The sequence below is a fragment of the Nicotiana attenuata genome, unplaced genomic scaffold, assembly GCF_001879085.1.
Source record: "Nicotiana attenuata strain UT unplaced genomic scaffold, NIATTr2, whole genome shotgun sequence".
Lineage (NCBI taxonomy): Eukaryota > Viridiplantae > Streptophyta > Magnoliopsida > Solanales > Solanaceae > Nicotiana > Nicotiana attenuata.
The window spans coordinates 120,734-134,571 of NW_017671957.1; positions in this window are offsets into that span (position 1 = coordinate 120,734).

Genomic DNA, 13,838 nt, shown 5'->3' on the forward strand with positions numbered 1-13,838 from the left:
GAGGGAGGTAGAGCTTAACCTAGGAAGGCAGAATGGTAGCCTTATGCAATGCAGAAGAATGCAGATGGAGACAATGCTTAGTCTCGGAAGGCAGAATGGTAGCCTTATGCAATGCAAAATGCAGATAGAGACAATGCTTAGTCTCGGAAGGCAGAAAGGTAGCCTTATGCAGTGCAAAAAATGCAGATGGAGACAGAGCTTAGTCTCGGAAGGCAGAAAGGTAGCCTTATGCAGTGCAAAAATGCAGATGGAGACAATGCTTAGAGCCCGTTTGCCTTAGCTGATTTAGAGTAGCTGATAAGCATTAGGTGCTAAAAAGCACTTTTAAGTGCTAAAACTGATTTAAAAAATAAGCAGTTACGTGTTTGGATAAAAGTGCTGAAATTAATAATAAGCAGTTGAAGAACTGGGTATACGAAGAGTTTTGTTCTAAAAAGAAGTATTTGAGGGATAGAATAGTAAATATTTTGGTCAAACTTAAAGTGCTTATAAGCTGAGATTTGATAAGTTGGGGGAGACCAACTTATGGCTTTTGGCTTATTTTTGGCTTATAAGCACTTAACTAATAAGCACTTTTAATTTTACCAAACGCGTAGATAAGCCAAAAAAGTGCTTATTAGCCAGTTTGACCGGCTTATAAGCTTAGCCGAACACCCTCTTAGTCTCGGAAGGCAGAAAGGTAGCCTTATGCAGTGGAAAAAATGCAGATGGAGACAGAGCTTAGTCTCGGAAGGCAGAAAGATAGCCTTATGCAATGCAAAAAATGCAGATGGAGACAGAGCTTAGTCTCGGAAGGCAGAAACGTAGCCTTATGCAATGCCGAGGTAAAAGGTGAATAGTAACAAAAGCTCTTAGCTGATAGCTGATTGCGTCGTTGTGGCTGTTGCGTCGTTTTGAGAGTTGTATTCCTGCAAAAGTATGAGTATGTAATCGTATCTGATGATTTTATGTCTTGGGGTGCCTGCATTCAAAGAAAAATCGTGAGTTTTGTAAATGAGGAAGGTTAGTTCGTCCTCCCGTGGACTTCTCTTGTCCTATTCGGCTCTTGCTTTCATTGGGGGTAGCATCTCTAAACAAAGCAATTTTGATAGTAGCTATGCATGTTTTAGTAAAGAATATGATGTAACTACACAATTTTAAAATGATTTTCTTTTAGGTGAACCGACGACTGCGACGCGGTTCAAGACATTGCAACCTCCCTTTTCGGAATTTTGAGGGTCCTCCTCAAAATTCTGCCTCAGTTTACTGGTCTGGTGCTTCCGACGGCTGCGCGCGATGACTGGCTGAAAATCAACTTCAGAATTTTGAGGGTCCTCCTCAAAATTCTGCCACAGTTTCCAATATCGGGGAAAATGAAAATTTATTAAATTGTGACCAAACCCCTATGGTTGCCTACGTATCCCCTCTTAAACGGGAATCAGGTCAGACGTAGTTCAAATTACATCATAAAGAAAATCATAAGTGCTACACATAGTATCTCTTGACTGCATCTGAATTGATCGGCTTTGGCCAAACTTCCCCGTCCATTTCTACAAGTCTGAGGGCTCCTCCTGTTAGAACCCGGTGAACCATGTATGGACCCTGCTAGTTGGGAGAGAATTTTCCTTTCGCTTCATCTTGGTGTGGAAAGATTTTCTTCAATACCAGCTGTCCTGGTGTAAATTGTCTTGGCTTGACTCTTTTGTTGAAAGCTCTGGACATTCTGTTCTGATACAATTGACCATGGCAAACTGCATTCATTCTCTTCCCATCTATTAGAGCTAGTTGCTCGTAGCGGCTTTTTTACCCATTCTGCGTCATCAAGTTCTGCTTCTTGTATAATCCTCAAGGAGGGAATCTCTACTTCGGCGGGAATGACTGCCTCTGTACCATAAACCAACATATAAGGAGTTGCCCCGGTTGATGTGCGAACTGTGGTGCGGTATCCCAATAAGGCGAATGATAACTTCTCATGACACTGCTTGTGCTTTTCTATCATCTTCCTTAGTATCTTCTTGATGTTCTTGTTGGCCGCTTCTACGGCTCCATTCATCTGAGGTCTGTAGGCTGTAGAATTCTTGTGTTTGATTTTGAATGTTTCACACATGGCTTTCATCAAGTCAATGTTGAGATTGGAACCATTATCAGTGATGATCGACTCTGGGATGCCGAATCGACAAACGATGCGGTCGCGGACAAAATCTGCCACAACCTTCTTGGTTACTACTTTATATGACGCTGCTTAAACCCATTTGGCGAAATAATCAATGGCCACTAGAATGAACCTGTGCCCGTTTAATGCGGCAGGCTCAACAGGTCCGATGACATCCATTCCCCAAGCGGCGAACGGCCATGGCGAGCTTGTTGCAGTAAGCTCGTTTGGGGGTACCTTTATCATATCCGCATGTATCTGACAGCGATGGCATTTTCGGACATACTGGATGGAGTCTGTTTCCATAGTCATCCAAAAATATCCTTCTCGGAGTATTTTCTTTGCTAAGACAAAACCATTCATATGTGGACCGCAGGTCCCTGTGTGAACTTCTTCTAATAACCTGGATGCTTCCTTTGCTTCGACACACCTTAGCAATCCCAAATCGGGAGTCCTCCTATACATGATTCCTCCGCTGTGAAAGAANTAAACACATAGGGGTAATGGGGTAGGGAGCAATTGTTCATAAGGAAGAGAAGCAGGCTATAACATATAGGCATTTTAAATCATATGTTACACTTTACAAAGGGTAGAAAGTAGACATGCATACAAGACTGTAAATAAACACATTAGGGCGATACTGGAATTAATTTAGGACATACCAGTTTCAAAGAAGCAAGTAAAGAGAAGCAGTAGTCTTGTAAAAGCCAAAGTGCAGACAAGAAGCAAGAATGCTCTAAGTATAAGTTCAGAAGAGAATCGTGATTGTGATTTTTTTTTAAGGGTCTCTTTTTTCTCCTTAAGGAGTCATGTATTTATAGTGTAGAAAGCAGGCAGAAACAAGGCAAGAAATAATTTTGAAAGCTGATTGCTAATCGATTACATAAAAATCTCCCTTAATTAAGGGGTTCAGATTCAAACGGGCATAACTAATTAAGGAAATAAATTAATCAAACTCTTTTCAAAGCAGTACAAGAGGGGTAAATACATAATAGTTATTTAAGGGCAGGGTTTTGACAGTACACGGTTGTATAATTAAGGAAAGAGAGTCAATTAACAGCCACGAAATCAGAAGTCCAAAATACTTGGTGTGAGTGAACCCAGTCGGAAAAAGGGGGGGAAGAAAGGTTTTACTTAAGGAAAATCAGTAACAATCAATCAAACCCTAAAAAAAAGATTCTAATCAATCATAAGTTGGAAAACCTTTTCAGAAGAAAGAATTCATCACACATATAAAACATACAACCATGCTTAAACACGAAGAACTATCATGCTAATCAGTAAAAGAGTCTAGCATAGAAAAAGTTCAGAGTCGTAAACAAAGGAGTTCAAACTCAGCTCATAGACTCAGAATGAGTCTAAAAGAGTTAAGGGTTCCAAAATAGAACCCAAATCAAACACTTGCTCAAACCTTGGTAAAACCCCCAAATTCTAGGGTTTCCAACTCGAATCAGAGATAAGAAGGCAACGGGCTCAGAGATTTCTTTCAGAAACTCATGTGAAAGAAAATAGATACAATAGCAAATTCGAAACAACAGAGTGAAGAAACTGATTTGAAGCATAGTGAGAGTAGAAGGAACATGTTCAAGAAAAACCTGGGACTTAAACAAATTCAGGAGAGAAAAGAGATAGTATAACACTTAAGAAAAACAGTAGAGGAAACATGTTTAAAGGGAACTCAAACAAGGTCCAGTAGAAGGCAAAAAAAGAACTAAGAAACTTAGTAGAAAATACAGTAGAGGAACACAAGGATATCAGAAAAACATAGCCAAAGAACACATAGGGAAACATAGCAAGATAAACATGTGAGAGCATGGTAGAGAAACACAATAGGAAGATGAAACATAGAAAGCACAGAAGAACACGTATAGTAGTAAGAAAGCATAAGAAAGCAGTAGAAACACATGCATGGTAAAAGGACATAAACACATAACCACAGTGAGGACAAATACACATAGAAAGAAAAGTCGGAGAAACACTTTGAACTTTCAGAAACCCTAAATCGGAAAGAAGTAAGTTTTGAAAGAAAAAAAATTGGGGAAAATGTTTAAAAACTCAAGTAGAGCACAGATATAGAACAGATCTAAGAAAACAATCAGAGAAAACCTCGAATAGCTAGGGTTTCAGAGGAACCCTAAAACGAGAAAGGCTTGGAAAAGGTCCGATCTTGGTCGGAAAGGTCAGAGATAGGCTCATAGGACCAGGATACGCCGGAGCAGGGCCGACGATGGCCGTGAAAACTCAAGCAGGCACAGGTATGGATGAAGGCCTTCGAGGTCTGGCCTTGATTCTTCAAATATCGAGCACACAGGAGTAATGGGGAGTGAGTATAAGGTTACCATGGCCGGAGGAGCCATGATTTCCGGTGGGTCTTGAGGTCGGAGATGGTGAGAGAGGCTAGGGTTTCGAGAGAGTTCGAGAGAGGAAAGGAATCAGGGGCGGCTGATAGAGTGAAATGAGTTAGGGTTAGGGGTTTGGGTGAATTAAAATGGTAAGGGGAAATCGTGGCCGTTGATCAGATTGATCAACGGTCTGGATTAAAAGGGATTTGGGTCGGGTGGTTCTAAATGGGTTAAGGGTTGGGTTAAATGGAATTGGGCTGGTCCGAAATTGGTTTGAAATTGGGTCAATTAGGGGGGTTATTTTGGCTATAATTGAAATGCAAATGAGGCCATATTTTAAATAGCCAGTTTTTCCCTTTTAATTTATAAAAATAGTAAAAAATGATTTCAAGAACAAATTAAAAGTATTGGATCAGTTAATTAATACAAATATTAACTTAAAAATATTGGAATCAGTTTCATAATTATAAAATGCTGTTAATTCTGAAAACAGGCTAAAATTGCAATTGTATGCAATTTGGCTTTTAAAATACCAAATAAATTTGTAAAAATGTATAAAAAAATACCCTAGCTTCATTTTGGTATAAATCTGAGAATAAAATAAGTTATTCACCAATAAAATAATTTTGGGAATAAGTTTTGGTTTTTGTACTGCTATTTCGAAAGTATTTTGCATATAAAAAATATACGGGAAAAATTGGGTATCAATAGCTGCCCCTCATTACCCGAGAAGGATGAAAGAGTTGTCGGGTAAAGATATGATGGCCAATTTTGACCGAACGAAATGGTTTTGAAGAGATTGACCGTGCTCTGGTTCCTGAGCTGCCTACATATCCCTGGTCTTACAGAAATCAGGTCATATGTAGTTCAGGATCCATTGGCGGACTATTGCCGATGGAGATCTTTCAAGAACGGATGCGATATTTAGGTTGGGATGGATGGTTAAGATTAAATAGGGCTGCGGGAACTGGAGCGGGATCGCTCCTGCTGAGGCGGCCGTTGCTAGCCGGTTTACCTGCAGATAAGCAATACACGCATATATTGGGCATACATTTAAACATGATGCAAGTTCCCGTTGGACCATGAATGCTGTCTTCGGACGAGTAGGATGACGTCCTCAGACCATGACGTCCTGGGCCATGAAGCGTATAATAGAGGATTCGCAGGCTATGAAATGATGTTCTCGGGCTATGAGAATGGTGCCTCCGAACCATGATGCCTTTGAATAATGATATGCAAAAGATAAAGAAGGGGTCCTCAGGCCATGGCATGGCGTTCTTGGGCTATGAAAATGGTGCCTCTGAACAATGACGCCTTTGGACAATTTGGCGATCTTTCAGCCCATGAAATGCAGGATTTGGCGATCTTTCAGCCGATGCAAGACTTAAATGAAGTGGCGATATTTCAGCCGGTACAGGATTTAAATAAAGGTTGGCGATCTTTCAGCCATGGAAGATTTAAATAAAGGTTGGTGATCTTTCAGCCATGCAAGATTTAAATAAAGGTTGACAATCTTTCAGCCATGCAAGATTTAAATAAAGGTTGGCGATCTTTCAGCCATGCAAGATTTAAATAAAGGTTGGCGATCTTTCAGCCATGCAAGATTTAAATAAAGGTTGGCGGTCTTTCAGCCATGCATGATTTAAATAAAAGTGGCGATATTTCAGCCGATGCAGGACTTAAATAAAAGTAGCGATATTTCAGCCGATGCAGGGTGTAGATGAAGGTGGCGATATTTCAGCCATGCGGATGGAGGTAGAGCTTAACCTCGGAAGGCAGAATGGTAGCCTTATGCAATGCAGAAGAATGCAGATGGAGACAATGCTTAGTCTCGGAAGGCAGAATAATAGCCTTATGCAATGCAGAAAATGCAGATGGAGACAGAGCTTAGTCTCGGAAGGCAGAAAGGTAGCCCTATGCAATGCAGAGGTAAAAGGTGAATAGTAACGAAAGCTCTTAGCTGATAGATGATAGCTGATAGCTGATTGCGTCGTTGTGGCTGCTGGGGATGTCATGTGCGGATAGCGCTAGTAAGTAAGTGATGATTCTGAGAGTTATATTCCTGCAAAAGTATGAGTATGTAATCGTATCTGATGATTTTATGTCTTGGGGTGCCTGTATTCAAAGAAAAATCGTGAGTTTTGTCAAGGGGGAAGGTTAGTTCGTCCTCCCGTGGACTTCGCTTGTCCTATTCGGCTCTTTCTTTCATTGGGGTAGCATCGCTAAACAAAGCAATTCTGATAGTAGCTATGCATGATTTTTAGTAAAGAATATGATGTAACTACACAATTTTAAAATAATTTTCTTTTAGATGAACCGACGACTGCGACGAGGTTCAAGACATTGCAACCTCCCTTTCCGGAATTTTGAGGGTCCTCCTCAAAATTCTGCCCCAGTTTACTGGTCTGGTGCTTCCGACGGCTGCGCGCGATGACCGCCTGAAAATCAACTTCGGAATTTTGAGGGTCCTCCTCAAAATTCTGCCCCAGTTTCCACTATCGGGGAAAATGAAGATTTTATTGAATTGTGACCGAACCCATAAGGCTGCCTACGTATCCCCTCTTAAACGGGAATTAGGTCAGACGTAGTTCAAATTACATCATAAAGAAAATCATAAGTGCTACACATAGTATTGCTTGACTGCATCGGAATTGATCGGCTTTGGCCAAACTTCCCTGTCCATTTGTGCAAGTATGAGGGCTCCTCCTGTTAGAACCCGGTGAACCATGTATGGACCCTGCCAATTGGGAGAGAATTTTCCTTTGGCTTCATCTCTTCAATACCAGCTGTCCTGGTGTAAATTGTCTTGGCTTGACTCTTTTGTTGAAAGCTCTGGACATTCTGTTCTGATACAATTGACCATGGCAAACTGCATTCATTCTCTTTCTGTCTATAAGGGCTAACTGCTCATAGCGACTATTTACCCATTCCGCGTCATCAAGTTCTGCTTCTTGTATAATTCTTAAGGAGGGAATCTCTACTTCGGCGGGAATGACTGCCTCTGTGCCATAAACCAACATGTAGGGAGTTGCCCCGGTTGATGTGCGAACTGTGGTGCGGTATCCCAATAAGGCGAATGATAACTTCTCATGCCACTGCTTATGCTTTTCTATCGTCTTCCTTAGTATCTTCTTGATGTTCTTGTTGGCTGCTTCTACGGCTCCATTCATCTGAGGTCTGTAGGCCGCAGAATTCTGTGTTTGATTTTGAATGTTTCACACATGGCTTTCATCAAGTCACTGTTGAGATTGGAACCATTATCAGTGATGATGGACTCTGGGACGCCGAATCGACAAACGACGCGATCGCGGACAAAATCTGCCACAACCTTCTTGGTTACTACTTTATGTGACGCTGCTTCGACCCATTTGGTGAAGTAATCAATGGCCACTAAAATGAACCTGTGCCCGTTTGACGCGACAGGCTCAACAGGTCCGATGACATCCATTCCCCAAGCGGCGAACGGCCATGGTGAGCTTGTTGCATTAAGCTCATTTGGAGGCACTTTTATCATGTCTGCATGTATCTGACAGCGATGGCATTTTTGGACATACTAGATGCAGTCTGTTTCCATAGTCATCCAAAAATATCCTGCTCGGAGTATTTTCTTTGCTAAGACAAAACCATTCATAAGTGGACCGCAGGTCCCTGCATGAACTTCTTCTAATAACCTGGATGCTTCCTTTGCGTCAACACACCTTAGCAATCCCAAATCAGGAGTCCTCCGGTACAGGATTCCTCCTTTGTGGAAGAAATTGTTGGATAATCTTCAGAGAGTGCGCTTCTGAATAGCATTTGCAAGCTCTGGATATTTTCCTTCGGCCAAGAACTCCTTGATGTCGTGAAACCAGCGCTTTCCGTCTGCTTCTTCCTCGACATGAGCACAATAGGCTGGCTGATCATGAATCTTTACTGGAATAGGGTCTATAAAGTTCTTATTTGGATGCTGAATCATGGATGATAGAGTGGCCAATGCATCGGCAAACTCATTCTGGATCCTGGGAACATGCCGGAACTCTGTCTTTACGAACCTTTTCCTCAACTCTTGTACATGATGCAAATACGGGAGTATCTTGGAGTTCTTGGTCGCCCATTCTTCTCGGACCTGATGTATAAGCAAATTCGAATCTCCAATCACTAGCAACTCTTGGACGTTCATGTCAATGGCCATCTTGAGCCCCAAGATGCAAGCTTCGTACTCGGCCATATTGTTGGTGCATGGGAACCTGAGCTTGGCGGACACCGGATAATGCTGGCCGGTTTCTGATACTAGGACTGCTCCTATGCCAAATCCCTTGAAATTCGCTGCTCCGTTGAAAAACATCCTCCAACCGTCATAGGATTCTGCAATGTCCTCTCCTATGAAGGATACCTCCTCATCAGGAAAATACGTCTTCAGAGGCTTGTATTCTCCGTCCACGGGATTTTCGGCAAGATGATCTGCCAGTGCCTGTCCTTTGATTGCCTTCTGAGTCACGTAAACGATGTCGAATTCACTCAACAGGATTTGCCACTTGGCTAGTTTGCCATGGGCATGGGCTTCTGAAAGATATATTTCAGCGGATCCATTCTTGATATGAGGTAAGTGGTATAGGCACAGAAATAATGCCTCAACTTTTGAGCTACCCAAGTCAGAGCATAACAGGTGCGTTCTAATAGAGAGTAATAGGCCTCGTATGGAGTGAACTTCTTGCTGAGGTAATAGATGGGTTGCTCCTTTCTCCCTGTTTCGTCATGTTGCCCCAGAACACAACCGAATGCTCCATCCAATACTGCAAGGTAGAGCAACAGCGGTCTGCCCGGTTCGAGCGGAACCAGAACTGGTGGCGTTGATAGGTATTCCTTGATTCTGTCAAAGGCTTTCTGACAATCATTGGTCCATTTAGTAGTGGCATCTTTCTTCAACATATTAAAGATGGGCTCACAAATGACAGTGGATTGAGCTATGAACCAGCTGATGTAGTTGAGTCCCCCCAAGAAACTCATGACCTCTTTCTTATTCTTTGGCGGCGACAATTCTTGAATGGACTTAACCTTTGATGGATCCAACTCTATTCCTCGGCGACTTACGATGAAGCCAAGCAACTTTCTAGCAGGAATCCCGAATGCGCACTTGGCAGGATTCAGTTTCAAATTGTACCTCCTCAGCCTGTTGAAAAATTTCCTCAGATCTTCCATGTGGTTGGTGGCTCTCTTGGATTTGATGATGACCTCGTCTACATATACCTCGATTTCCTTGTGTATCATGTCATGAAAAATAGTAGTCATGGCCCTCATGTAGGTGGCCCCGACATTCCTTAACCCGAACGGCATCATCTTATAACAATACATCCCCCATGGCGTGATAAAAGCCGTTTCTCAGCGTCTTCCTCATCCATCCATATTTGATGATACCCAGCAAAACAATCGACAAATGACTGCAGCTCGTGCTTGGCGCAGTTGTCAATCGGAATATGTATGTTTGGCAAGGGGAAGTCGTCTTTCGGACTGGCCCGGTTGAGGTCCCGGTAGTCGACACAGACTCTGACCTTCCCGTCTTTCTTCGGCACCGGCGCAATGTTGGCTAACCATGTTGGATACTCTACTACCTGAGGACCTTGGCTTTGACCTGCTTGGTGACTTCTTCCTTGATTTTCAAACTCATGTGAGGCTTGAACTTCCTGAGCTTCTGTTTTACTGGCGGACATGCTGGATCCGTTGGCAGTTTGTGGGCTACAATAGATGTGCTGAGACCAGTCATATCATCATACGACCAGGCGAATATGTCCTCATATTCCCTTAGAAACTCTGTGTATTTTTCCTTTTCTGATGGTGACAGATGAACACTGATGCGCGTTTCCTTGACATTCTCTGTATCCCCCAAGTTGATAACCTCAGTTTCGTCCAAGTTAGACTTAGGCCTATTCTCAAAGTTCTCAACTTCTTTAACAACCTCTTCTGGTATATCATCCTCTTCTGAGTCTATATCCGTTTGTTGGTTGTCTCGTTGCAAGTCACAATCGTCGGTTCATCAAGATAAGTAATAGTAATGTTGTGTAAATAAGGTAAACGATAGAAAAATAATAAGCGCTTTGATATAAGAAACTGAAATGCTTTGATAAACTTCATAATTGTTTTGAACATTGGAGCTCTTATTTTCAAAAATAAAATGCGGAAAGAAAATCAACTAGCGAAAAATAAAGATGATGCATGGTGCTTTGTTCAGCCTTGCTACCCCGAAGCTTTTCGGGCCCTGGTGGTTCTGATGGACCAATTGTTGAGGCGTGCTCCTTGGCTCACGGCTTGTATGGAAGGGCCTTCCTCCCCCTCCTCCTCGAAAACGACGCAACAGTCCATATTATCATCCTCCAGGAACAAGTTCCTCATTGCTGCTAATGCTTCCTCTTCTTCTGACCCATATATGACATCTACTGGCTGGAAAGTCTGCTCTAGGCGAGGTATCGGATTCTCCAATGGGTAGTAAGGACCGCGCCAGGGTGGCGACCAGTGGTTGAACTCCTCCCAAGTGTATTCATACCCCAAACCGAAAGTGGTACTATGTGTGAGCACGTGACTTTTGCCCTAAGTGAATTATTCCCAAAAATTCAAACAAAATGATTTTTCTTTCATTATTTTACAATTTTGTGAATTTTGTGTTATTTTTGTCAATTGTTTGCATATTATTTGTGCATTTTAATTCATACGAAAATATCAAAAAATATGCTTGACATTTGCATTCAGGACCTAATTTCATATTTTAGGATTAATTAGTGGTTAATTTATTTTTAGAACAAAATGTGAAGAAAATAACCAAAAATAGTCCACTTTCGCATTTTTTTTCTTTTTTCAATCGTTAATTGTTGAATTTGTCACGAAATAGATTTTGAACAATTTTAGGAATTAATTAGCTTAATTTTGGAAATAAATTAGGTCTCATTTTAATTTTTTGCATTTTAATAAAATTAGGAAAAATACAAATGAAATACAAAAATAAATGAAAGAGATTAAAATAAAAGGAGAGGAAATTAAAGGAAATAAGGAGGTCTTCATGGATTGCCCAATTTTGGGCTAAAATTGAGCCCAAAGCCCCAAACCCACCTCAAACACAACCAGGCCAGCCCTGAACGACCCAAACCCGGCCTGCCCCCCTTTAGTACAAAACGACGTCGTTTGGTTAGTTTTTGATCTTGACCGTCCATGGCTCACAATACAACGGTCCAAATTCGTTTGGCATATTTAATAAAAGTGTCCAAAAACCACCCAAACCCTAAAAACATCGCTCACCCTCCTCGTACCCCCCTGTAACGCCGGCGTTACCACCACCATCTCTCCGCCCTAAGCCGCCGGCCGAAAATCGTCTCCGCCGGCAGCGTTTGTCCAAATCACCTGAAAATTACACCACAGATTCCCCAAGTCTTCCTCTTTCCAAACCTCAAACCCCCATGGTTCAAATCCCTGTCAAAAACCCCAAATCGTTGAAACCCTAGGTGCCGCCACCGCCGCACACGGCGGCGCCGGCTCCAAACACTTCCAAATTTACACCACCAAAACTCCTCCATCTCCTCATCACCAATCTGTAAATAATCCTCCTCAAATCATGACCAAGCCCCTCGAATTTCAAATCCAAATTTTGGTCAAAAACCCTAATTCATCCCGTTGGTTTCAGATAACACACCAGGGTTTCCTTTCTTCCCTCATGAGGAATTCGACGTCATTGGCCCTCGAACCTCATTGAAGTCAGTCGAATTGCGGATCTAGGGTTCATACGGTTCAAGCTTGTGTCGAGAATTTTCAAGGTCGAATGAGTTTCTAGTTAATATTATAGGCCTATTTTTGACGAAATAGACATATAATATTAATTGGAAGTCAATTTCGAAAGGCATTCTTGTGGAGTCTGAAAATCAGTGAGTTTTCTTTTTTTTTTTTTAATTTCTTTCTTTCTGTTTTTTTGTTTGTTTGATTATTTGTGATGCAACTGCTTGCCTTTGCTTCCAATTCGATTTGAATCCTCAGACCTAGGATGTTTAATTCTTTGGATTAATTCTCATCTGTTCAGTTAATTGGTTCATGTTAGCTTAGTTTTGATTTTCGTTTTGTTGTTAAGCCTTGTTTAATTCTGATTAGTTCGAATTGCTAGTTTAAATTGGATTCGATTCAATTCTGATGTAGTTGTTTATAGTACTTTCTTCGGGTTGTAACTGGATTAGGATTAGCTAGGCTTTCAATAGTTGGTTTGGCGTGTCAAAACAGTATTTGTTTAGTAGTAATTCAGTAATTAACATTTAGTAGCCATTTGAATTAGTTAGGTATGTTTTGTTCTGTAAATTGAATGTTGGTTCAAGTAGTTATTAGGATTATTTTAGTTAGTCTGATCAAGAATGCTGAGTTCAATTACTAGATTTAATAAGAGTTTAATTGGGATTGTTCTTCATAGTTGGCAATTCAGAGTTTAGGAAATTGTTTGGTTATAGCTGTAATTCTAGTTTAAGTGCAGGGGTAGTTTAGGTATGGGGGGGGGAGGGGGCAAAGGGATCTTTAAATAATTGAATTGGAAGCTACTAGAACTTTCTAGATAAGTTTCAAATCAGATTTTTGGTAACTTAGGGGTGTAACTTGGGTAACAAGTCAAGGAATAAAGGATTAAGTAGGCAAAAAGAAAAAGAAAACTGAAAATAACGTAGGGACTAATGTGTAAAAGCTAAAATCTGAGGCTGCACCTTTTGTGCCTATAAAAGGGCATGCTTTTTGCCTTGAGGGGCAAGGGGAGAGAGCTCCAAAAATTCCCCAAAAAATGCTCTCTAGTTTTCAGATCTGAATTTGAAATTCAAATATTCAAAACCCAAAAACGATAAAAAACCTTCAAAAATCCAAAAAGTATTGCTCCATTAGAAATTTCAGCATAACTTCAGCCCTTAGATAGTGAAAGTAGACTAATCCTAGGCTGCTGAAGTTTCAGTCATTCACTGAGTTGTTTTCAAGTGAAATTAGACTCATATAAGCTGATTTTGGGTCAAGTGTTGGTCTATTCAAGCTGTTTTGATTGGTTTGGTACTATTCAAGTTGTTTCGATTGGGTTTTTGTGTTTGATTTGGTGTGAAGTTTCTTCTGGATCATTTGACATCATCTCCTGGGTTGATTCACACTGATTTTGCTGCTGAAAATTGTTATTGCTGCTGATTCTCTTCTTTTGTTCATTGCAACTTGATTTTCAGGTACATGTCTCAAACCTTTGTAATGTAATATGTGATATTGAGAAGTTTGGAATGAAATCTCGCTGTTTCTTCACCTGCTGATCCCGATTATCTTCATGCATTAGTCATAGTCTAGTTCAATTAATTTTTATTTGGTTAGTCGAGTGTTGCTAGTGAGTTTTTTTTTTTGTAAAC